The sequence below is a fragment of the Zosterops lateralis genome (assembly GCF_965231275.1).
Source record: "Zosterops lateralis genome assembly, chromosome: 16".
Classification (NCBI taxonomy): Eukaryota; Metazoa; Chordata; class Aves; order Passeriformes; family Zosteropidae; genus Zosterops; species Zosterops lateralis.
The window spans coordinates 90,923-116,877 of record NC_139776.1 but is presented as its reverse complement, the minus strand read 5'-3'; the positions used below and the strand labels follow the sequence as shown (position 1 = coordinate 116,877).

The 25,955-nt window shown below is 49.7% G+C and overlaps 1 long non-coding RNA gene and 1 pseudogene across 2 annotated transcripts; one reads left to right on the top strand and one right to left on the bottom strand.

Moving 5' to 3' along the window:
- Positions 1-136: 136 nt before the first annotated feature.
- Positions 137-25,429, bottom strand: LOC310915941 (annotated as a pseudogene). Its single transcript has 8 exons — positions 25,392-25,429; positions 24,871-25,264; positions 24,605-24,671; positions 23,170-23,430; positions 22,382-22,826; positions 22,004-22,288; positions 21,789-21,885; positions 137-405 (listed from the first exon to the last, which is right to left on the bottom strand). The product of its transcript is annotated as an uncharacterized misc_RNA (transcript).
- On the top strand, positions 15,872-16,418 carry LOC310916105. Its single transcript, XR_014591263.1, has 2 exons — positions 15,872-15,961; positions 16,252-16,418. It is a non-coding gene; the product is annotated as an uncharacterized lncRNA (long non-coding RNA).
- Positions 25,430-25,955: the final 526 nt, after the last annotated feature.

The following is a 25,955-nucleotide window of genomic DNA, read 5'->3' as shown; positions in this document are numbered from 1 at the left end:
GACAAAAAGACCTGGCCATGTGCTGTGCACAGGCCTAAATAGGGATCAGGAACCAATGGTCTAAGGGCACGGGGGTGCTACTAAGAGCAGGGCAGGGGTCAGTGATCTAGAGAGGGGACAGGAGCGGACACTGGGATACCACCACCAATAGGGAAGCAGGGAAAAGAGAAACTACCAGGACCGGGGGAATGGGCACACAAGAAACTGGGGCAAAGCACCCAGGAAGCGCCATTCTTTCAGCCTAGGCAGGCAAGACTCTATGCTGCGTCCTTCCAAGGCAGGAGCCTGGCAATTGCCCCAAGGGGTTCCAGGGACTCCACAAGAGAGCAAAGACTTACTGCTCTGTGGGCAACCAGGCCTCAAATGATGAACTCTTGGCTCTCCCATGCAGCCTCATTCCCCTTCCTGCAAAGGCTATGTGTGAGCTGTGATGGCACTCAGGGAGTTCACCCCTACAGAGCTGCTGCTGCTGCTGCTGCTGCTGCTGCTGCTGCTGCTGCTGCTGCTGCTGCTGCTGCTGCTGCTGCTGCTGCTGCTGCTGCTGCTGCAACCCCTGCACCGACTTACGTGCCCATAAATCTTACCGCAGGTGATGGGAGGGAGAGCTCACCTGTGCTTCCGCCACCAAAATACCCAAGCAGAGGCTGTGGCCACAAGAAGCAGCATCACAATGCTGATGCTGATGGCGGGGAGCGGCGGGATTTGGGGGGCCCCGGGGCCGGCACGGGGGTTCCCCGCGGCCCGGCCCGGCCCTGCCGGCACCAGGAAATCGCCGCCGCCGTCCTCTCGTGCCCGGAGCCCCGGCAGGACGCCGGCGCAGCGCCGGCTGCGGGCGGAGCAGGAGCGGCTCCTGCCGCCCGCAGCGCTCCCGGTCCCGATCGCGACCGCAACGCCGCCGCGCCCTCAGCCCGGGCCCCGAACCCCCCGGCCCCGATCCGCCGGCCCTGGCGGGAGCAGGGCCGTGAGGGGACAGCGGGGCGGGGCTCGCGGAGCCGAGCTGGGATTGGCGGGGCCGGCGCTGCCTCCGCTTGTGATTGGTTGGGCTCACCTGGCCGGCGCTTCCTCAACAGGGATTGGCGGGGCCGGCGCTGCATCCGCTTGTGATTGGCTGAGCTGGCCGGCTTTGGGGCATAAATAGCGCCCTGAGGGGCGGGGGGCGTCAGTCCGGCGGCGGGACGGGGAGCGGTGTTTGGAGCTGCGCGGTCGGTCGGCCGGGAGGAGCGCCGCTGCGCCGAGACGGGATGCCCGCAACTGCCGGCCCGGGGAGCGAGGGTGAGCACGGACGCGACTCCCGCGTCCGCCTGCGCCAGTGTCTGGGGGCCGCCGGTGTCTTGGGGCAGTGGCGCCAGCCGTACCCAGGGAGGCCGGAGGCCTGGTGCGAGGCCTGGTGCGGCGCAGGACGACCGGCTGCGGCTACCAGGGCCCGGCGAGAAGCGCTTCTGTAGTTTCTGGATTTAAAAGCAGTGTTTACAGGATCAGAAATAAAGCAGCAGTTTTTGCACTTTTTCTTATTTTATTTTGTTTTTATTAGAAGTAACTATGTTTTTCATATTTATTGCATCTTTTCATTATTTTGCTTGTTTCAATGCACTATTTTTGTCTCGTGGTTTGTTTTTTTGGTTTTGGTGGATTTTTTTTGTGTGTTTTTTTTTTTTTTTTTTTTTTTTTTTTTGTTTTGTTTTGTTTTGTTTTTTGTTTTTTGTGGGTTTTTTTTTTTTCTTTTGTTTTTTGTTTTTTTATTTTTTCTAAATATCTGATGTTAATTCAGTAAAGGTTGTAGGGCTAGGGCTGAAACAGCAGTTGTGAGCCCAGTAGAGACTGAAAGCCCCAGGATGTGGAATAAAGCCCTTGGCACTAGAGGCAGGCCCAAAACAGTGTGGAACGGTGGAAATGCTGGGGCTGGAGGGTTCTCCCCACGGGAGAAGGGGATGGAGCTGCAGCTCAGGGCCTGCAGGAGATGCCTGGGGGGTTACCAGCCCTTGCCCCGTGGTACCCAGCAGAGGCTGAGGCTGTGGGGGCTCGGAGGGCTCCAGGCCCCGAGAATCAACCCGTGGACACCTTTTGGGATGAGGGAGCAGGGGCCCAGTGGCTCTTTCCAGCCCCTGGTGCTGCCCGGGGGAGCTGAGGGGGCTTTTGGACAAGTGCTGGCCTGAGACCCAGGGGAAGGGGGGAGATACATGTTGGCCTTCGGGCTTCAAGTGTCCCCAAGGTTGAGAACCCAGGAGGGTGGGTGATACAACTCCTAAAGACATTGAAGTGATGACAATGACTGACTTGTGGCCTTCTCAACAGCCCCGGGCTGCAGTGAGAAGCAGTAGCAGTTTTAGCTGCAGGCCGTGGGAAGCTGAGGAGCTGGAGCTGAGACAGCAGAGATGGAGGAGACACAAAGATGGTAGGCTTTGGGGTAAAACCCTTGCGGGGCTGGTCTAGGGAATATGGAGCTGGGACGGGAACTGCGGGCTGGAGCTGAAATCGCTGTAAGGGCTGGGGTAGGGACTGGAGAGCTGTTGCTGCAGTAAGGATTGGCAGGTTGAGGCTGGACTATGGGAACAGGAGCTGAGCTGAAACAACACAAAGCTAGAGCAAAAGCAAAAATCGTACTCTGAGAACCAGAAGCAGCATTTTGTGCCACTGCTGGGAAGATGTGGAGACAGAAGTGAAACAGAAGAGCTAGCAGTGAAATAAAGCTTGTGGGCCTGAAGCTGAAATCACTGGGGACTGCAGTGCTGCAATTGCAATCACAGTTCAAAGGGGATAATGAGTGTAGACCTGGGAAGCGACTGTGAAATGGGACACGTGCCCAGGGGTTGGTAATGGAATAAAGATTAATGGGATGGAGGTGGAATAGCATTTCTAGAGCTGAAGCTGAAACCGCACAACTAAAGACAAAAAAAGGACCCTGTTGTCTCAACCTGGAGCAGCTACACCTGGCGCAGACAGGCAGGAAAAATGAATGTGGAGGTGGAAGAATCGGGCTGGCCGTGAAATAAAGCTTATGGGTCAAGAGCTGAAAACTCTGGGGCTGGGAAGGGCTTTCTAGAACTGCTGAACACCTGAACTCTGAACACATGAAATCAGCAGAGAGGTGGGATAGAGATTGTTAATGGCAGAGGACAATCAGTGTGTCAGTGAGGGGCCCATAGGTCCAAAAGCTGAAGGCTGGAGATGTGTGGGAGGGACAAAAGCTGAAATAAGGTCTTGAGCATGAAGTACAATGACAGGCTGCAGCTGGGAAAAGCCCAGTCAGAAGGCGAAGACGGGGAAAAAAATTCCAGGCAGCAGCACTAGGAAAAAAGATATTCAAGCTGGGTTTTCCTGACGCCCCCTCCACACTAATATTACACTGTCCTATCCCTGTTCCTGTCAGATGCATCAGCACTAATGCAGGTAACGGCTTTTGGATTTCAGACCTGACCAGGAAGGATGGTTTCTGTCCTCTCAACCCCTACACAGGGGGAAAGGATGCTTTGGGTCGCCCCCCTCCTACTCCTGTCATCTCCAGCTCAGGCTGCCCCTGCATCACTTACCTCATTCTGGGGATGGGGCTCCCGGGGAGGAAGGGACAAGCTGTTCCGCCTAGTCCCAAGCTAGGACACGGCTGGGGAGCCCCAACTCTGCTCTAAACACCTGGGGGTGGGCCTGGCAACTCCCCTTTCCTTCCCACCAGCTTTGGTGAGGAATCCGCTCCCCCTCCCCAAGGGCCAAGGGATTGGTAAGGGATTTTAGCAACCCTTGGATGGCCCTTGGTGCAGGCAGCTCTTGTTTAATTTCTCTTCCTTCTTTTAATATCTTTCAATTATTTCTTAAGCAATTACTGCAATTAGGATATACAATAAGGACAGCAGGATTTCTGCCTTGTTGGATTGGGAAATCCAAGCCGAGGTCCTTGGAGGGATTGAAGGGATGGGGAGCTGAGCCTCAGGCTGGGTTTTGACAGTGGGAGTTTGGTGAGGAAGAAAAGAGAGATCCCCCAAAAGTGATTAAGGTCAGTTCTGCTGGCTTTGGGTGCTCCTGCCCCCAGAAAATCATTCTGGTTAAATGGGACTTGAAGAAGCAGGGGGCGGGGCCCAGAGGCGGCCGGGGGCGGGGCCGGGCGTTCCAGGGGGCGGGGCCAGCAGTGCTGGAGTTCTCGGTGTTTGGGTTTTGTCTGGGCTTGTCAGCCAAGTTATAGACAAGCCAACTCGGCTCCTCAACTCTCCAATGAATGTTTGAAACGCTTCCACAGAAGGACAAGTCAGGAGTGATTCCAAAGGAAATATTTCAAATGAAGGGTAACGATTTCTGGGGAATTTCCTTGGGAATTATGATCCTCAGGCATATGGATTTTCGGGGGTGGAGTCCCCGTTTCAGCCTCGGGCACCTGCAGGAGAAGAGGGGTCCTTATCCACAGCAAGGGAAGCCCGGTGCCCCATCGTGTCAGGTGCAGACCATGAACCGTCTCGGGAATGAACAGCAAGTCCCCTCTGCCCTCACCCTCGGACGGGCAGCAGCTGCAGGTGAGAGATGCCACAGGATGGGGAGGGGAGAGAGCAGCCCCGGGTGTGAGCTGGGAACAGTGAGGGGGGACAGAGCAGGCACAGGTGCAGCTGTGATGGATAACGAGGGGGCGGTTCCAGCCGGGGGCTGTTTAAAAGGGGAGCCTCAGCTCAGTTGAGTATCGAGCTGTGAGGAGTGAGGACTTTATCCTGAGGTTCTGGGTGTGATTCATGGAGAGACTACAAGAGCATTTGGATTTGGAGCATTTCCTCGGGAAGCGCCGAGGGACAAACCTTTGTACCAAACAGGTAAATAACCCAGTGCGGGTTTATTGGGGGGACTTTTTCCTTTTCAGCTTCGTCTCACCAATCCCTCCCCGGTGCTCCCAGAAGAAAAAGGAGTTATGGAGACAAAAGGAGTTCAAATTGATTGGAGAAACTCCTTTTTTTCTGTTGTTATCCGTGTTTAAAGTGGCGAGATTTTCTTTTCTCCTGGAATTTTAATTAATAGTGGCCCTTCTATGTGGCTTCTTTTCAATATGAGGTTCTTAGGTGGTGTGTAGTGTTTTGTCTGACTTTTTTGGTATTATTTATTGTGAGTAATTTGGTTTTTGAGTGAAGGTAACCTCATGGGTGAGTTTGTTTGTATTTGAGGTAGAACTAATTTAAGTAGCTTTTTTAAAGAGACTTCTGAAATGTGTTATTGGGGTTTTGTGTGTTGTATGGAGGGATTCAGGTTGGGTAGAGCTGGGTTTTTTTCTGTTTGGTGGTTTTTAATGATTTATTGTGTAGCTTTATTCTCTTTGTAGGTGGTGTGATGAGGGATATGTGGTGTATTTATTTCATGTTTGGTTTCATAGCTCACATGGTCAGAGTATTTTTGAACTGAGTTTTGTTACTGAGTTGTTTTTGGGGGATATTGTGTTTTTCAAGAGTTTGTTTTCTAAAGTTCACAGTGGTGTAGTTGGCTGTGGTGTGAGGTATACGGGAGGTTTTTATTTATTTAGTCGTGGCTTTTATCATGGCAAGGGTGTTGTGTTTGTTTTAGTGAGTTTGAGTCAGTGTGATGTAGTTCATTTTTTAGGGTTTCTTAATTTTTATAATTAGATTATTGTTTTATGGGATTTGTTTATTTAGCATGCTTGACTACAGTGTATGTTTTATAGTTTTGGATAATTTAGGGGATATTGTTTGTAGCCAAATGGATCTTTTGGTTTTGTGTGTATTTATAGGTGGTCTGTTTGTTTTGATGGTTCTGAGGTATTATGGGTTCATTGAGTCAGGAATAATTGGTTTTGGTGCTGTTAATTGAAGTATATTTGTGCTGTTTTTATTTTTGTGGATTGATTTGTTTGTTGTTGTGGTTTAGGGTAAACCTGAGAGGAAACTTTTGAATAGGGTTTTTTTTTTTTTTTTAGAGAGTAAAGCAAAATGGTCTCTCTTTTAAATTGGTTTGTGAAAGAATTTCTTTAGGAAGAAATGGACAAAACTATTTATTTAACAAACAAAGTGGTCACAAGCATAAAGAATAAATAACATAAAATAATAACACACTTTGTTTTTCTGAAGGGAGATGGTAAATTCAGAAAGCCCTTGCTGTGGCTGTAGCTCATCTCCTTTGGTCTCTTATCAGCTGTTCTGGTGTTGATAAAATGCTGAGGTCCAGGCCCCGTGGCAGCAGGTGCAGCTCTCGGTGCTTCTCTGGGTTTTTCAGTCTGCAGCAGGTTTAATGAGCCCAAAGAAAAAGGGGAAATAATCAGTGCAGGGAACTTCTCTGCCCTAAAACTAACTAAGCGCAAAGGAGATCTGTGTGCTGCAGTCTGTCTGTGCTTGGGCTGAATACACTGGACAGGGAATGCACAGGAGTGAACACTGTTTTCTTAAAACAGGCTGCGTGCTTTTTATTTCCTTGCTTTGCTCTCAAAATCAGTCTGAAAGTACTGAAGGCATTTTTGAAGTAGTTATTTTAAATTTTTGAGGGTTTTTGGTGTTTAAATTATTTATTTTGGAGGAAGTTTGTTTGAAGTTTTTGCTTAGTTATAATGAAATTATTTTATTTTTAATTAGAAGTTTTATTGCAGTTAAAGGTTGAGGCTTTTTTTGTTAAGTTAGTAGTAGATAATAGGCTTTGATTTGGTATGTAGTGATGGGATTGGTGTATATGGTGTACATATGTGGACTAAGGATTTAAAATTCTGTGGTTTTGACGTGCTAGGTTAATAAATTCCTATAGGTCAAGGAATATAAGTTTTCTACTTTTTATGTGGTTAGAGGCAGGTATTTCAGTTGGGGGTGTTCTGGGTGTATATTTCAGAGGTTTTTTGAGGAGAATGGAGATGGGGTTATTTTTAATATATTTGGAAAATGGACTAGGAGTAATAAGAGTTGGCTTTTTTTTAATGGACTTTTGTTTGTGTTTTGTTTTCTAAAATGGATATATTTGTGTGGTCAGGGCAGTGGTGTTTCTGGTGCAACTCTGAGCATCCCTTATTGTTTGTGTGTTTCAGGTGGTCACTTGTCTCACACTGAGATCCTCTCACCCAACAGCCCTGCTGAGATCATCCGTGGATGTTTGGTTTTCTTTATGGCACCTGACTGAGACAGCAGGAATTTCCCAGAGGCAGAGACAGCCTTCCTTGGCCCCTGATGTGGATTCTCATCCCTGAACATCCCAGAGATAAGTGAAGGCCTAAAAGCCACAGAGGGAGTGAAAGTGGGGTGTGGGTTGGGAGTCACCGGGAGGGATTTTTGGGTCGGGTTTGGAGATGAGGATGTCCAAGCTGTGACCCCTTTAGGGCACAGAGAGGGAAGGTCTCACAGTGCTGAGGTGTGCAGGGCAGAGCAGTCCCAGGGCACGTTGTGTCACTTGTCTGTTGTGCACTCTGTGTCTTTTGTGTGTCCTGTGTGGTGTGTCTTTTGCCTTAACCCTTCAAGGGGTCTTTTGGAGACCCCAGGCATTGTTCTTAACATCTCCCTGTTCCTTGAACAGGCACTGATATCATTGAACTTTGATTTAGGTGCTCAGACACACATCAGGATCCATCTCTCTTCACAATTGTCCAGGCTGATGCCTTTCCAGGTCTTGTTCTGAGCTGTATCCACAGCTGTGCACTGCTGTGATCCATTCAGGCGGATTAGGTCTTGTCAGAATGCAGGGATAGGTAGAGGAGTCTGACCTTAGGATTCTCAGGCATCCGTCTCTGCGTTTCTTGGGATCAGTGATCCCGTTGGCATCTTCTTCCTGCAGGGTTCTCTGAGCCTGGTCAGCTCCCCATCGGTCTTACCTCGGTCATCTCATTGCGAGTTCTCTCGGTCCTCAGGGTCGTTCTTCTTGCTGAGATATTTCTGTCCCTGTTGTGTCCCCCCTTTTGTCCTGTCCTGTGTCACGGGTGTTGGTGTGTTTGGCTTGGAGCTGCTCTGCCTTGTTGCTCAGTCTGGGTGTGGGGGGAATGGGACAAGTCCTGGGGACTTGAAATTTGTCATGTAGGGTGTAGTTGGCCTGTAGAGGGTATCCCTAGATTGACACAAATTGTCTGGAGCCGTCAAGTTATCTTGCAGCACTTTGACTTTTGTCCTGACTTCCTTTCAGATGCAGATGGATTAAATCCATGGCAGAGTGCCCCATCCCGGGTGAGGGGGCTCCCCAGGGAAGGTCAGTCACTGTTGATGATGAGAGTCACATATTTCACATTTATTGGCACTCCAGTGCAGGGCACCTGCATTTACAGCTCCAAACAAGTGAGTCCCTTGGTAACCCCCCCCCGGGGAGCAGCTGGAGCCTGCTCTGGGCTGGGCTGGGGGACCAAACACTTGGGGCTGACACAGCTCCACACTGAGGGGGCTTGGGAAAATGCCTGGCTTTGTCCAGGATTTTTTTTTTAACCTTTCTACAAGGTTTTAGTTGTCAACTTGGTAAAAATAAATGCTAAGGACTTCAAACCATGAGGGGCTGGCAAGTTATGCACACCAGAGACAGCTTTTTTGTTTTGTTTTTAAATAGCCGCGAGGCTTATATCTTGATTTTCAGACTCTCTTTTTTTGGCCGACTTTTTGTTAAAAATCTTATTTTGAAGTGCCTCAACCAAGGACATCCTGTTTGAAACTTTATCCCTGTTGTTTTTCGTCTTGCAGGTAGTTGGTAAAAAAGGATGGAGCCAGTAGGAAGCAAAGCCCCTGGAAGGCCTCATCCCAGTCCAGCTGTTGTTTTGTGTTCTTTAAAAGATTTTATATTTATTTTTAATTTTTAACTTTTTTTTAATATTACTTTTAGATTTTTTTAGATTTTTATTTTATTTCCATGTTTTTATTTTTTGTATTTTTAATTTTTAAAAAACTTTTTATTAACTTTATTCAATTTTTTTTTAATTTTTTATTTTTTCATGTTTTCTTTGTTTCTTTTTTAAATACTATTTCTTACCCAGAGTATGTGGAAGTTTGACCCTAAAGGAGAGAAAAACCAGGAAAAGACTGACATCAAAGAACACTAAATTCATTTGTGCTATGCTTTAATATGAAAAAGATAAAGGATAGCATGAAAAAAGACCAAGCATTCTCTGTTTTCCAGGAGACTCCCATTCTCTGAGCACTGACCACCCTTCCGGTGGACTTCTACACAGAAACCATTAACTTATGTTTTCTTTGGTTTTTTGTTTGTTTGTTTGTTTGTTTGTTTGTTTTTGTGTTTGTTTTTTTTTTTTTCCTCCATTCTCTTTCTTAGCCTGAGTAGGTGGAAGTTTGGCTGTTGGCAAGAAAGAAGTTGAAAAATGACCTCCATGTCCATTGGATGTCTGGATATAATTGAGAGTGCAGTTAGTGAAAAACCTCTGTATTTTCTGCAACATTAAAAAACCTGAATGGAGAAAGCTGTGAACACTGTGGTGCCTTTTTTTTTTCCTTTCAACCCCTTAACAGGTCTCATTCTCCCCATGCACAGTATTACCAGCAGTAACTTGATGTTGAGGTGTATTTCATTGTTCTTTGTCTTTATTTTTAGGAGGTAACATGGGATATTGGCACTCTAGGTGAAACAGACAGGGTGAGTGTTGACTGGTGGATGGAAGCAGTTGTTGCTCAGGCCTCAATTTCTGGTGCAACTCTAAGCATACACTGTTGAGTTTTTTTGGGGTTTTTTTTAGGTGGTCTACTTGCAAGGCGTTCCAGTCCTGGATCCCGGCAGCTTGGTGGGTACAAGTTTAAGATATACATGTTTCAGAGTTCTGTCAGACTGGAGCAATTGTGTTTTCACAGTAACTCAGCCTGCTTTTTGCCTTGTTTCTTTGTGGGAGCTGCTGTGGCCCTACACATACCAGGGAAGAGAGGCAAGCAGGTGAGTTGACACTTTGGCAGGATGACTCAGGTGAGCGGTGTCTAACAGCACGCTAAATGTGTACCTTTTCCTTTTGCAGGTACCCTCCGGGCAGCCTCAGGAGTCAAATGGCGATCTGAGGTGAGCCGGGGTAGCGGTGCAGGGGAGGCCTGGGGATTACTTTTTCTGTCAGGCAATTGTCACATTTTCTGTTTTGTTGTCCTAGGTACCGTGAGGTGCGGAGCCCAAGACTGGATATGGCAGCACTGAAGTGGATGTGTTCTTTTCCATTGAAGGTGGATTTTTGTCCGCTCATCTTCTGAAAGATAAGTGTTTGGGCTGGTGTTTGGGTGAAGGGGAAAAAGCTTTGCAAAAGGAGGCAATTCAAAGTCAGCTTAGAGGAGAGAGCCCTAGTGGGACGGGCCCCTCGCAACTAACGGGAGAGGGTTTCACCTCGGCCTCACGGGAGGCTTTGCCGGGCAGGGCAGTTCCGCGTCCTCGCGTGTTTTGCGCCGTTGTCCGTCTTCGAGTCTCAACATCCTCGTGGACGTTTTCACCCGAGGAGGTCGCCTTCAGGTCCAGAGCTATCGCCACGGTCACCCGGCAGTCATCGCTTCCTTCTCTCGGCCTACCCAGCTTCTCGAGCATCCTATTAACAACTTAGGCACTAGTTCTTGTAAGGAGTTCTGTTTCGTCATCACGTGCTATTGCCTTAAAGCTTTCTTTCCTTTGGCATCATCAGCCTGTGGCTCATCTTGTGCTAGGAGTCTTGGGTCCATAAGGTGAAACTGCCTGGCAGTTTCAAGTTGTGTCTGCTGTGTTGTCTGCGTCTGCATTATGTAGTTTGTGTCCCTTGTCTTCTGTGTGATAGGCCTTTGTTACATCCAGGCGCTTTATCTGCACCATTCCGGCCCCCTTTGGCCGTACTTTCCTCGCGTACTTTCCCGGATCATCCTTATTCCGGCCTCGTTACGTTTTGACTTTTTGAGGCCGGCACACGGACACTCGAGCGTTCTCATCTATTTTCATTCTCAGCTTGGGTAGCGCCGCCTTTTCAGATGCCATTCTCTTGGACTTTTATAGGGAGGGTATTAGATTCCCCTCACGTGCCTGCAGTATCTTTCAGAGTTATCTGAAGTCAGCACTTGTATTCTACCTGTCTCTGCTCATGTTGTATGTGCCGATGTTGAATGCGCCAATATTGCGTCTCTCAGTGTCGGCTTATATTGCGTGTGCCTACATTGTATCTGAGTCTATTGCATCTCACTATGTTGGTTCATATTGTATGTGCCTACATTGTATCTGAATATGTTGTATGTGACTATGCTGGCTTATGTTGTATTGTACTGTATGTGACTATGCTGTATCATACTATGCTGGCTTATGCTGTATCCTATTGTATGTGACTATGCTGTATCCTATTGTATGTGACTATGCTGTATCCTATTGTATGTGACTATGTTGTATCAGGCTATCTTATGCCGCTTATGTGTGAGCTGCCCTGCCCTGGCACATAGTGTTAGTGAGGTAGAACAGTTGTAAAACTTCACAGTTCACCTCTTTTCTGTGGAGTTTTGGGCATAAGAGATATGGGCCTGGAGTGGGGATAGCTTGCTGTCAGATAAGCGCTTGTTGACCACCTCTTGTTGTCTTCCAGGTCCCTGAGGAGGATTAGCATCTCTGTGCTTGCTGATGCTACAAGTTTCCTGGAATCTACCATGTACGCTGAAGAATGATTGTGTGTGTATGAGAGTCCTCTGTGTTTGCTTGTGTTTGCCTGTGTGTGTGTGTGCGCTGACTGGTTTGACTGGTTCTAACCTTGTGTGCGTGACTTTTGCCTTTCAGGTTTTTCAACACATTTTAAATTTAGAATAAAAAATCCCCAGCTCGGGGGTTTTTTTTTAATTTTCCCCCCCAGCTGGGTTTTTTTTCCTCGGTCCCGGCCGGTCTGCGAGGCGATGTTCATCGCCAAAGTTTGGGTGCCGACGGCCTGTGGACCGGGGTTTTCGTCAGGCAGGCCGGTTTGTGTCGAGGCTCCCGGGAACCACGTTCCCGAGGAGTGCTGCGAGTGTGTGTTGATGATTGGGGGTTCTTGGGAGGTGCTTTGAGGTGAGAGCGAGGGTGGGTTTGTGTGCAAGCTGAAGGAGGTGCGTGTTCTGGATGACTGTTCTATGTTACATGTGCTGCTTTTGTTTTGCATTTCCTGTACCAATAAAATGAGATCTAATGGATGTTTCAGAAGCAGAAAAACTGTTCTATTGTCTCAATGTGTATTTGGCTTGCGGTTCCCTGTATTGTTCCGTATTTGCATTTGCTGCCGTGTTTCCATGTATCGCTCTGTACGAAGCTGTACTTTTATCAGCGTGTCTACGGGTTGTATCTGTACTTGCATTTGTATATGTTGTTTCCATGTGTTTTGCTGAAGCGTAAATAAAAATGTTCATTCAATAGTAGTTGAATCCACCTTAATTAAGATTCCCTCCCGCCCCCTCTGCCCCCCTTTGGCTCCTGTCTTCATTTGGTGTCATTGAGTCATTTTCTCTCGCTCTATTTCTTGCTTTCCTTCACTCTATTTCCCTACTTCCAGGTAAGTCTATTTATTTTCCTCTCTATATCTTCATGCTATTTCCTTTTCTCTCTCACTCTGCTTCTTTCTCTCTTAACTCTTTATTTTCCTCTGTTGTTCTATTTCTAGCTGTTTCTCTTTTGCTTTCATTCTGTGTTTCTCTCTAGCTCTGTTTCTCTTTCCCTGTGTTTCGCTGTAACTCTATTTCAGTGTAACTGTTTCTCTTTCTTTCTCAGTCTGTTTCTCTGTTTCTCTCACGCTCACTCTGTCTCAGTTTCACTCTAATGCTGTTTCTCTTTTACTTCCACTCTAACAACTCTGTTTCTCTCCAAGTCTCTCTTTCGCTCTAACTCACTGTGTTTCTCTGTTGCTCTGACTCTTTTTTGCTTTGTTTCTCTGTCTGTTTCGCTCTCTCTGTTTTTCTCTGTTTCTCTCTGTTTCTCTCTTTCTCTTCCTTTGTAATTTAAAGTTAGAAATAAAGTTTAACTTTATTTCTAACTCTGGTGCAGTGGTAGGAATTTTCATGCGGCCAGGGAACAAATATTAAAAAAAACTTTAAATAAATAAAAATATTTGGTCCCTGGCCGCATGAAAATTCCTACCACTGCACCAGACTTATTATTTTTATTCTTTTTTATTTATATATACACCCAATAGCCCCCCTATACACAGGGTATACATACTGTATGCCCCCCTAATTAGTCCTCCAGGTGGGAGCAGCTGATTATAGATGATTGCTTAATCACCACACCCCCCACTCCCACCTGGACCACTAAGGACCCAATTAGCCAGTTGAATAATTAATGACCCTATGCAAATAACCTAATTAATTACTTACACATATGCAAATCACCCAATTAATTATGCAGGGTTACATTTACATATAGGGTTACATGTGGGGTTGATTTTAGGGTTCAGAATGCATTACGGCCAAAGGTCAGGTTGTCAGGGTCAAAGGCCGGGGGTCAGGGGGTCATAGGTTAAAGGTAGTAAGTCAGGGGTTATAGTTCAAGGGTCATAGGTCATAGGTCAAAAGTCAAAGATCAAGGGTCAAAGAGGTCAGGGGTCAAGAGTCATAGGTCAAGGGTCAGGGGTCAAAGGTCATAGGTCAAAGGTCATAGGTCAAAGGTCAAGGGTCATAGGTCAAAGGTCAAGGGTCATAGGTCAAAGGTCATAGGTCAAAGGTCAAGGGTCATAGGTCAAAGGTCAAAGGTCAGGGGTCAAGGGTCATAGGTCAAAGGTCAAGGGTTATAGGTCAAAGGTCAAAGGTCAAAGGTCAGGGGTCAAAGGTCATAGGTCAAAGGTCAAAGGTCAAAGGTCAAAGGTCAAGGGTCATAGGTCAGAGGTCAAGGGTCATAGGTCAGAGGTCAAGGGTCATAGGTCAGAGGTCAAAGGTCATGGGTCAGAGGTCAAAGGTCAAGGGTCATAGGTCAAAGGTCAAGGGTCATAGGTCAGGGGTAAAAGGTCGGGGTCAAAGGTCAATAGGCCATAGGTCAGGGGTCAAAGGTCAGGGGCCAGGGGTCAGGAGTCAGGGGTTCAGGGGGTCAGGGGGTCAGGGGGTCAAGGGTCAGGGTAGCGGGTTAGGGGTTAGGGTTAGGGGTTAGGGGATAGCAATAAAACTAAGTAGACATTTTATTTTATAACTCTCTGAGCCTCTTTGTTTATTACCCAAGAAATCTAAAACTAAGCAAACAAAAAAAACCCCAAAACAAACCCCCCCACAAACAATCCCCCCAAAAGCACGCAGAAAGAGAAAATTATTTAATTTTATATTATTACTTTTAAATTATTTTTATATTATTTATTAGAATTTATTTTTATTTTAATAAAGATTAAGTGTTTATCCCTTAGAAAACCAATCTTTCAATTCTAATTAACTCTGGTTTTGATCTGTTAGGTTAATGAAGTCATATAGTTTAAAATATCAAGAAATAAATGCTATCAAAAAAAAAAAATACAAAAAAATAAATATATACATAACAAAAAGACAACTACAACATCTAAGAATAATATCTTTAGTTACACTATTATTACATGTTCCATATATTATAGTATGTAAAATATACCTAATAAAATGAACATGATATAATAAATAAATTTTAATAATACAAACAGGTAGATTATATAAATAGGTAAATTATACTAGATCAATACATGAGATAATAGAAATATCCTAATAAGAAATAGAAGAAATATGGAAATATAGCATAAAATTAAGGCTATTTTTGTTTTGGCTTGGTTGATGGCAGGGTTCTCGTAGTTGTTGTGGTTGGGGGTCTTTTGGGGCCTTTATTTTCGGGGATGTTTGGAAGGGGAATTTTGGGCGCGTTCTTTTTTGCGTCCGCTCCGTGCGGCAGCGCTGCCACCGTGTGGACACAGAGCGGTACTGCAGCTCCCCCTGCCTGGCACCGGGCTGTGATCTGTGAGGCAATGCTGCCATCGTGTGTGTAAATTTCGGTACTGCAGCTCTCCCCCGTGCCCGTAGCAGCCCCGGGCTGTGAACTGTGCGGCAATGCTGCCATCTCGTGGATAAAAAGCGGTACTGCAGTTCTCCGCCGTAGCAGCCCCGGGCTGTGCGCTCACGGGCAGTTTTGCCGCCCGAGGACCGAAAGATCATGGCCAAAAAGGCGAGAAAAAATGCGAAGACCCCCGGACACGTGGCAGCCGGCTCCCTGCGCGCGGCCTAGACCACGGAGCCGCCCGGGAGCGATTTTTTCCGCGGCGTACGCAGGTGCGCGGGCACGGGATGAGGGCTGAGCGGCGCCGCGGCAGTGTTCGGGCAGGCGATGTGGTCAGGCGCCTGTGCGAGCAGCCGAGGGGGACATTTGGGGGGGATGCCACAACCAAGATGGCGGCGCGACTCGCGGCGCTTGACCTTCTAAAGATGGCGGCCAAAAGGGCGGGAAACAGAGAGGACCTGTGGTGTGTCTATCTTAGTGCCTGCATAAAAATCCTGACCACGGCGCCGCCCGGGGACAATTTTCTGCGGCGTTTCCAGGTGTAGGGACACGCGCTGTGGGTTCAGCCGCGCCGCGGGCGGGTTCAGGGGAAACATTTTAGTCAGGCGCCTGTTGTACACACTGATGGGGTCCTTAAGTGTGCCACAACCAAGATGGCGGCGCGGTTCGCTGCGCCTGACCTTCTAAAGATGGCGGTGGGGAGGGGTGAAAGTGACGTAAGTCGCGGCGTCACCGAACAGAGACGGGGAGGGACGAAAATGACCGAGTGTTGCCGAACAGCCGAGAATAGCCGACGGCTGACGGAAATTGACGACTTTCCCCGAACAGCCGAGAAGAGCCGACGGCTGACGGAAATCGCCGAACAGCCGAACCCAGCCGAGTTTCCCCGAACAGCTGAACCCAGCCGGCTTTCCCCGAACGTCGCCCCCCTCAGCCGAACCGAACGAGCCGGGGGCAGTTCCGGGGCGCTCCCGGCCGGTGTCCGCCCTCACTGCCGCTTCCTCGGCGGGCCATTCAAGGCGGTGTCGGGGCCGCTGCCGATCCCCCGGCCGGCGGGCGGGCGGGACACGCTGGCGCTGTGCCCGGAGCTGCAGCACTCGCTGTCGCCGCTGGAGCCGTGCCGGGCGCTCCCGGGGAAGGCAGCGAGGAGAAACCGGTAAATTAGAATTAATGTAGAGGGGACAGGGCAGGCACAGGTGCAGCTGGGATGGATAACGAGGGGCCGGTTCCAGCCGGGGGCGGTTTAAAAGGGGAGCATCAGCTCAATTCGATATCGAGCTGTGAAGAATGAGGAATTTATCCTGAGTTCTGGCCGTGGTTCATGACGAGGCTGCAGGAGCATTTGGGTTTGGAGCATTTCCTCGGGGGACGACAAGGGACAAACTTCTATGCTAAACAGATAAGCCACTTTGGGTTTATTGGGGGAATGTGTTTTTTTCTTTTCAGCTTCGTCTCACCAATCCCTCCCCGGTGCTCCCAGAAGAAAAAGGAGTTATGGAGACAAAAGGAGTTCAAATTGATTGGAGAAACTCCTCTTCTGTTGTTGTCAGTGTCTGAAGTGGAGGAATTTTCTTTTCAGCTGGAATTTTAATAAATAATGATGTTTCTATGTGGCTTTTATTCAATATTATGTACTTAGGGGAGATGTAGTATTTTGCGTGACTTTTTGGAGTATTATTTATCATACATAATCAGGTTTTTGAGTGAGGATAACTTTATGGGTGGGTTTGTTTGTATTTGAGGTAGAATTAATCGAAGTAGCTCTTCTTGAGAGACTTCTGAAATGTGTTATTGGGGTTTTGTGTGTTGTGTGGAGGGATTCAGGTTGGGTAGAGCTGGGTTTTTTCTGTTTGGTGGTTTTTAATGATTTATTGTGTGGCTTTATTCTGTTTGTAGACGGTGTGATGAGACATGTGGTGTATTTATTTCGTGTTTGGTTTCATAGTTCACATGGTCAGAGTATTTTTGAACTGAGTTTGGTTTTGAATTGTTTTTGGGGGATATTGTGTTTTTCCAGGGTTTGTTTTCTAAGGTTTACAGTGGTGTAATTGGCTGTGGTGTGAGGTATAGGGGAGGTTTTTATTTATTTACTGGTGGCTTTTATCGTGGTGAGCATCTAGTGTTTGTTTTAGTGGGTTTGAGACAGTGTGATGTAGTTCATTTTTTAGGGTTTCTTAATATTTATGATGACATTATTGTTTGTGGTGTTGTAGGGGTTTGTTTATTTAGCCTGCTTGATTAGAGTATATGTTTTATAGTTTTGGATAATTTAGGAGATATTGTTTGTAGTCAAATGGATATTTTGGTTTTGTGTTTATTTATAGGGGGTCTGTTTGTTTTGATGGTTTTGAGGAATTATGGGTTTATTGAGTCAGGAATAATTGGTTTTGGTGCTGTTAATTTGAGTATATTTCTGCTGTTTTTATTTTTGTGGATTGATTCGTTTATTGTTGTGCTTCTCTGGGTTTTCCAGTCTGCAGCAGGTTTAAACAGTCAGAAGAAAAAGGGAAAAAGAAGTCTTTGCTTTAGCTGGCTAAAACTAACAAAGAGCAAAGGAGATCTGTGTGCTGCAGTCTGTCTGTGCTTGGGCTGAACACACTGGACAGGGAATGCACAGGAGTAAACACTGTTTTCTTAAAACGGGCTGTGTGCTTTTTCTTTCCTTGCTTTGCTCCCAAAATCAGTCTGGAATGTACAGAAGGCATTTCTGAAGTAGTTATTTTAAATATTTGAGGGGTTTTGGCATTTAAAATACTTATTTTGGGGGAAGTTTGTTTGAAGTTTTTGCTTACTTATAATGAGATTATTTTATTTTTAATTAGATGTTTTTATGGAGTTTTTTTGTAGTTAAAAGTTGAGACTTTTTTGTTATTTTATTAATAGAAAATAGGATTTGTTTTTGTATATAGTGATGGATCGGTGTATATGGTGTTGACTAAGGATTAAAAATTCTGTGGTTTTGATGCATTAGGTTAATGAATTTATATAGTTTAAAAGATGTGGGGTTTATGCTTATTTGGTTAGAGGCAGGTCTTTAAGTTGGGGGGGTCCTGGGTGTATATTTTGGAAGTTTTTTGAGGGGAATGGAGATGGGGTTATTTTTATTATATTTGGAAAATGGACTAGGAGTAATAAGAGTTGGCTTTTTTTTGCTGCGCTTTTGTTTGTGTTTTCTACAATTGATATATTTGTGTGGTCAGGGCAGTGGTGTTTCTGGTGCAGCTCTGAGCATCCCTTATTGTTTGTGTGTTTCGGGTGGTCACTTCTCTCACACTGAGATCCTCTCACCCAACAGCCCTGCCGGCACCAGGAAATCGCCGCCGCCGTCCTCTCGTGCCCGGAGCCCCGGCAGGACGCCGCCTCAGCGCCGGCTGCGGGCGGAGCAGGAGCGGCTCGTGCCGCCCGCAGCGCTCCCGGTCCCGATCGCGACCGCAACGCCGCCGCGCCCTCAGCCCGGGCCCCGAACCCCCCGGCCCCGATCCGCCGGCCCTGGCGGGAGCGGGGACGTGAGGGGACAGCGGGGCGGGGCTCGCGGAGCCGAGCTGGGATTGGCGGGGCCGGCGCTGCCTCCGCTTGTGATTGGCTGAGCTGGCCGGCTTTGGGGCATAAATAGCAGCCTGAGGGGCCGGGGGCGTCAGTCCGGCGGCGGGACGGGGAGCGGCGTTTGGAGCTGTGCGGTCGATCGGCAGGAGCGCCGCTGCGCCAGGACGGGATGTCCGCAGCTGCCGGCCCGGGGAGCGAGGGTGAGCACGGACGCGACTCCCGCGTCCGCCTGCGCCAGTGTCTGGGGGCCGGCGGTGTCCTGGGGCAGTGGCGCCAGCCGTACCAAGGGAGGCCGGAGGCCTGGTGCGGGGCCTGGTGCGGCGCAGGAGGACCGGCTGCGGCTACCAGGGCCCGGCGAGAAGCGCTTCTGTAGTTTCTGGATTTAAAAGCAGTGTTTACAGGATCAGAAATAAAGCAGCAGTTTTTGCACTTTTTCTTATTTTATTTTGCTTTTATTAGAAGTAACTATGTTTTTCATATTTATTGCATCTTTTCATTATTTTGCTTGTTTCAATGCACTATTTTTGGCTCGTGGTTTTTTTTTTTTTTTTTTTTTTTTTTTTTTTTTTTTTTTTTTTTCTAAATATCTGGTGTTAATTCAGTAAAGGTTGTAGGGCTAGGGCTGAAACAGCAGTTGTGAGCCCAGTAGAGACAGAAAGCCCCAGGATGTGGAATAAAGCCCTTGGCACTAGAGGCAGGCCCAAAACAGTGTGGAACAGTGGAAATGCTGGGGCTGGAGGGTTCTCCCCACGGGAGAAGGGGATGGAGCTGCAGCTCAGGGCCTGCAAGAGATGCCGGGGGGGGTTACCAGCCCTTGCCCCGTGGTACCCAGCAGAGGCTGAGGCTATGGGGGCTCGGAGGGCTCCAGGCCCCGAGAACCAACCCGTGGACACCTTTTGGGATGAGGGAGCAGGGGCCCAGTGGCTCTTTCCAGCCCCTGGTGCTGCCTGGGGGAGCTGGAGGGCTTTCGGACAAGTGCTGGCCTGAGACCCAGGGGAAGGGGGGAGATACATGTTGGCCTTCGGGCTTCAAGTGTCCCCAAGGTTGAGAACCCAGGAGGGTGGGTGATACAACTCCTAAAGACATTGAAGTGATGACAATGACTGACTTGTGGCCTTATCAACAGCCCCGGGCTGCAGTGAGAAGCAGTAGCAGTTTTAGCTGCAGGCAGTGGGAAGCTGAGGAGCTGGAGCTGAGACAGCAGAGCTGGAGGAGACACAAAGATGGTAGGCTTTGGGGTAAAACCCCTGGGGGGCTGCTCTGGGGAATATGGAGCCGGGACGGGAACTGCGGGCTGGAGCTGAAATCGCTGTAAGGGCTGGGGTAGGGACTGGAGAGCTGTTGCTGCAGTAAGGATTAGCAGGTTGAGGCTTGAATATGGGAACAGGAGCTGAGCTGAAACAACACAGAGCTAGAGCAAAAATAAAAAAATCATACTCTTGAGAACCAGAAGCAGCATTTTGTGCCACTGCTGGGAAGATGTGGAGACAGAAGTGGAATAGAAGAGCTGGCAGTGAAATAAAGCTTGTGGGCCTGAAGCTGAAATCACTGGGCACTGCAGTGCTGCAATTGCAGTCACTGTTCAAAGGGGATAGTGAATGTAGACCTGGGAAGCGACTGTGAAATGGGACATGTGCCCAGGGGTTGGTAATGGAATAAAGATTAATGGGATGGAGGTGGAATACCATTTCTAGAGCTAAAGCTGAAACTGCACAACTAGAGACAAAAAAAGGACCCTGTTGTCTCAACCTGCAGCAGCTACACCTGGCAGAGACAGGCAGAAAAACGCACGCAGAGCTGGAAGAACTGTGCTGGACTTGAAATAAAGCTTGCGGGTCGAGAGCTGAAATCACTGGGGCTGGGAAGGGGACTCTGCAGGGCTCCAGCTGAAATCGCTGCAGCGGTGGCATAGAGACTGCCAAGGCCATAGAAACTCCAGGGCTGACATAGAGCCTGTATCATTGCTGTGCTGAAATCATTGTAGGCCTGTGATATTGATGTTGGGGCTGGGTCTTGAGGCTGAAATTGGGAGGAGAGGGGTGTACAGATGAAAAGGGATTGCTCTAAGATGGCTCCTTAGAAGCTGGCGCTGCTGGGATATTGCCTGGCTCTGGGTGTGGCACTAAAGGGCTGGGGCTGAAATCACAGTGGGGCTGGGATATTGACTGCAGGGTGAGCATAGACACTGTAGGGCTCAGAGCGGAATTGTTACCGGGCTGGTGCCAATATGAAGATCCTGCCTATTTAAAGCAGGACAAGATTCAGGCTGTGGAGGTGGAGAAACACACACGTAGGGCTGGATGAAGAAGAACCCAGCTGGCCGTGAAATAAAGCTTGTGGGTTAAGAGCTATAACCACTGGGGCTGGGAAGGGCTTTCTAGAACTCCACTTGAAATCACCAGAGGGTGGGATAGACATTGTTAATGGCATAGGAACTATAGGACGGGTGTAAAGACTGTAGGATTTGTGTGCTGAAATCTCTGTAGGCCTGTGATATTGATGTTTGCACTGCCTATTGTGACTGAAAATGGAACAGGATCACTAGACCTGAAAAGGGGAATGGAAGATTGCACCAGAAATCCCAGGCTTGCACAGATATTGTCTGGGCCTGTGATAGCCACTGTAGGGCTGCTGCTGAAATCACTGTGGGGCTGCAATTGTGAGTGGTAATGGAAAGAAACCGCAGAGCTGAGAAAGGAACTGAGAGGTGCATGGTGAAATGATGAAAGGGCTGGCATAGTGACTGTGGGGCAGGGATGGGGACTCTAGGGCTGCAGCTGAAAAGGACGGTGCGGCTGGGATATTGACTCTGGAGTGGGCTTAGTGATGATATTCAAATCAGCTGAATTGTTGCAGAGCTGGAGCCGAGACAAAGATCTCTAGCAGTGTGCTTTTTGCATGGTGGAGCTGCTACCTAGAGCCCCATAAACATCTCCTGTGGAAAAGCCACTCGCGGAGGATTCGGGCTAAGCAGTCAGACTCACATCACACATGCCGTGGCTAGGCTCAGCAAAGAGAGGCAAGAAGGGACTGTTGTTATGATAAATTCCAGCAAGGTTTGTTCCAGCACACCAGAGGGTTCAGGGACAGAAAGACCTGGCCATGTGCTGTGCACGGGCCTAAATAGGGATCAGGAACCAATGGTCTAAGGGCACGGGGGTGGTCCAAAGAGCAGGGCAGGGGTCAGTGATCTAGAGAGGGGATGGGGGTTCCGGGGACTCCACGAGAGAGTAGAAGAGTTGTTGCTCTGTGGGCAAACAGGCCTCACATGATAAATTCTTGGCTCTCTCATGCACCCTCATTACCCTTCCTGCAAAGGCTATGTGTGAGCTCTGATGGCACTCAGGGGCTTAACCCCTACAGAGCTGCTGCTGCTGCAACCCCTGCACTGACCTACATGCCCATAAATCTTACCGCAGGTGATGGGAGGGAGAGCTCACCTGTGCTTCCGCCACCAAAATACCCAAGCAGAGGCTGTGGCCACAAGAAGCAGCACCGCAATGGTGATGCTGATGGTAGGGGATGTGCTGTGCTTTGCTGGGACAGGGAGGGAAGAGGGCGACTGTGTGAGAGTGACAGCGCCCATCAGGTGCTGCCCCTCACAGGGCCAGTGGCTGTCATCTGCAGCCTGCACCCCATGTCTGAATGAACCTACCCCACGGGATGAGAAGGCTGCGGGCGCCCAGGCTCTGGTGGCTCACACGGCTGACACAGCTGTGCCCAGCACGGGGGGCCACGGCCAGGACACTGCAGAGCTGGTGGGTGAGGTCAGCCTTGGGCAGGATGGGGCTGCTGTTAAACGCCGGGCCCGGAGGCACCTCTTGGCCGTCCCGCAGCCAGGCCACGCTGATGGGATTGGGGTGGAAGCCGCTGGCGTGGCAAACAGGCAGCAGCCGCTCTAGCCTGGGGCTGTGCGCAAAGACCGTGGCCACAGGCAGCTCTGGGGAATGAGAGCAATAGCGTGGGGCAAGTTCTGTGGGCAGGGCTGGGCCCCAGCGTGGGGGTAGCTCTTGCAGGGTCACGGTGGGCTCACCTTGTCTCTCCAAAATTGCCATCCCATACCTCTTCAGCCTGAGGAAGTTGCTCTGCATATCCACATGGAGACAAAGTGCTCCATGAGCACTCTGACCTCTGCTTCTTGAGGCTCTTGCTGATCAGCTCTGCCACCTGTGATGGCTGCCATGACCCCCAGTGCTGTCTATCTACCTCAAAATCAGCGAGGTCTCTGCCACCCCAGCTGACATTCAGGAAGCCCTGCCTTGTCGTATTGGGCTGCAGCACAGAACCTGCACAGAACTGCACCAGCAATGGCTCTGTCAAGGGAAAAGCCAGTGGAGAGGTCCCCTGAGTGTGTGGGACATGGATGGCATGAACTGGGGTCTGGCTGATGGCACATACAGGGATGGAGTGGAAAGCAGGATGCAATGGCCAGCAGGGGGTCACGCCATGCTTCAGGAGACCCCAGACACCCTGCAAGCCTACAGAAGCCTCTTAAGAATAGAGTAGATACTGGTGTGCGGTGCTTCTTTAAAAAGAATTCTGTCCTCCAAAAGATTTGCCCCCAGTTTTCTCTTTCGTGATTCTGGCTGTGTCAATCCTGCAGTTCCAGGAAATTTGGTGGCAGCTTTCTGACACGCAGAGGGGTTCCTTGTGCCACATGGCAGGAGCTCTGAGGGGCGTTTTTGGTCTGCTGCCCTGCCCAACCCTGCTAGTCATATGCCCCAGCAGCTGCAGGGTTTCAGGAGCTCTTACACCCGATGAGACATCAGATGCCATCCTGCTGAGGAGGAGGGCTCTGGCAGGGCTCCTTCCTCTACTCACACTGCTCTTCTGTCTGCTGAACTGTGGCGTGCACAAATTGGATGATATTGCACAAACCGATTTTGTACTGGGACGTGATCTTTTCCCCATCACCTTCAGCTGCAGCCTGGCTGGCCCGGGGCCAGTGGAAGCAGATGCTCCAGTGGGCAGGATGCACTGCTAAGATGCATATGTCCCCTACGAGTGCCACGCATGACACCTCAGCAGACCCGATGTTGGCAAAGAGGCCACTCAGGAGCTACTGGATAACCTGCAAGTCTGCTAGGAGGGAGGATGGAGACAGGAAAGGGTGCAGGAAGGAGATGACTGGAGGTGCTAAAGGGGAAATGGCAAATGGAGGTGCTGGCAGGGGAACATGGGATTCAGATCAGATAGTAAGAAATTAATTTTCTGTGTGAGGGATAGATAAACACTGCCATATGTTACCCAAACGTATGGTGGAGCCCCATCCCTGGAAACGTTCAAGGCCAGGTTTTTTGGAGCTCTCAGCAGGGAAGGTGTCCCTGCCCATGGCAGAGGGCTTGGACTGAATGGCCTTTAAAGGTCCTTTTCACCCCAAAATCATTCTGTGCTTCTATGATTCTATGCTCTTCACCCTCCTCCGAGTTGCTTTCTTGTTTGACTTCACGCTCTTTTTGATTCTCTGTTTTACTTTCAACAATGGTTGTCTGCTGCAGATTTTAGCCATTTTATCCCCTCCCTCCCAGCTAGAGCTGCTGTCTGACTGCGAGAACAGCACCCTTGCTGCTTATTTGGGGTGATGGTTCCCCCCAGGAGAAGCACCTGTGCCAGGACCTGTGTCTGCCAAAGACCTGGACATGGTACGCAGGATAGAGGATGCTTGATAGGAAAGAGCATTTTTGTCCAGGCTTGGGGCTCCCTGATAGGGCCAGAACACCAGCCCAGCCCAGAGATCAATCCTGCCTTTCTGTGGCTGATGCTGCCTGCCCTGGAAGCATAAAGTCTCACGGGCTTGTGGTAAAAATCTCTGTGTGACAGCAGTGCCTGAAACACCGTTTAGCAGATGCAGCTCCCTAATAAATTAGGGGCTGCTCTAAGGGGCCCTCAGCACCCTGTGGATCTCAGATTTGCCTGGCACCCATGGGCTCCCTGCAGGGGGAGGACATCTTGCAGGCAAACTCAAGCCTCAAGGCCTCTTTTGGCACCACTCTTGTTTCTTCTACCCGTGTGCCCAAGGCTCTGTGTTGGAGCTGGTGGGACAGAAATCCTGAGCTGGAGGCAGGAAGAGAGAGGGTGGGCAGGGACAAAGCATGCTTGGCTGGTGCATGGTGGGAGGTCACCCTCTGATGCTGGGAATTATCTGCTCCCCCATACGGCCCAGTGGCCTGGCCGTGCCTCCCCTGAGTGAACTTGTGGGGTCCTGTGACAGGGCGGGGGATGAGAACGGTTGAGGTGAGCCAGGGCTCCCACTTACCCTCTGGGTCTGCCCACATCCCAGGGAGGAGGATCGGGAGAAAGAGGAGGAGGAGGAGGAGATGGGGCTGCACGGTGCACGCGGCAAGGCTGAAGCAGCAGCAGCAGCAGCAGCAGCGACTGCGGGATCTCAAGCTTCAGGCCAGCGCAGCAGTCACTGCGGCGGCTCTCCACCAATTGGAGAATCGGTGTATGAGGGAGGGGCCCAGAGCTCCCAAGCTGAAGGCTGGAGATGTGTGGGAGGGACAAAAGCGCCTCGCTCCTCACGGCCGGCCGCCGCCCGTCCCCGGTGCCCCCGGCTGAGGCGGAGAGCCCGGGCCCGCTGGAGCCCGGCCGGGCGGCGCCGCGGACACCGGCCCGTCGTGCGGCCCGCCGGAGGCGAGATGCCGCCGCCCTCCCGGGGTCGCGCCCGCCCGAGAGGCCTCCGGACGGCTCCGGCGCCCGCCGGCCCCGCTCCGCTCCGCGCCCGCCGCTCCCGCCGCACACACCGAGCCCTCGCCTGCGGCCGGGGCTGCGGAGCGAGCGGAGCCGAGTGCCGCTTGGCCGAGCGCGGCCGAACCGCGCCGGGTGGAGCCGAACCGAGGCGAGCCCGGCCCGAGCCCGCCGAGCCCGGCTGCAGGTAGGGAGGGGACCGTGGGCCGGGGCGCGCAGCCCCTCTCCTCTGAGGGGGAGCGGGGCAGGAAGGGCCGGGGGGGCTGCCGGGCTCGGCCGGGGCCGGGCCGCTGAGGTCTTTCCTTTTCCCGCAGCGTTCGTATCCAGGGACGGACGGAGCCTCCCTCGCCACCCACTCGGTGAGGTGAAGTCCAGTTCCTAGAAGCAGCTGCATGATGGTGCCCCTCAGCATCGGTAAAGACACGAGGCAGAGAATAATTCAGCAGCTGCGGAACCATTTTGGATTGATTTTCACTCTCTTTTTCTTTAAATGAAAAGCAGAATGAGCTTTGGGAGTCAGGAAGTAAATTGATGCATTGATTTCATGCACAAGAGGGAAATTGGTGAATACGGGGAAATGATGTTGAAGCAATCAGATAACACAGTGGAAAACAGCTTCACCAACAGCTCTGACCTTCACTGGTGATTCTGAGCCAGCTTTCTGGGGGCATCTCAGCAGGAAGGGCTGAATCCTGTTTGAGCAAATAGGAATCCTACTGCCCTCCTGCCAGATAAAGTGATCTCAAAGGCTGGAATTCAAATTTTTTTTTTTTTAAGTGTCTTAGCAATTACAGTATCTCCAAGTCCTGGCTGCTTCTGAGGAGAATCTGCCAAGGCAGGGAAAGGTACTTGGGAATTCTGAATATTTATTTGTGCATGCTCCGAAAAATGTATTAAGTCAACTCGAGTGTAATACTTGA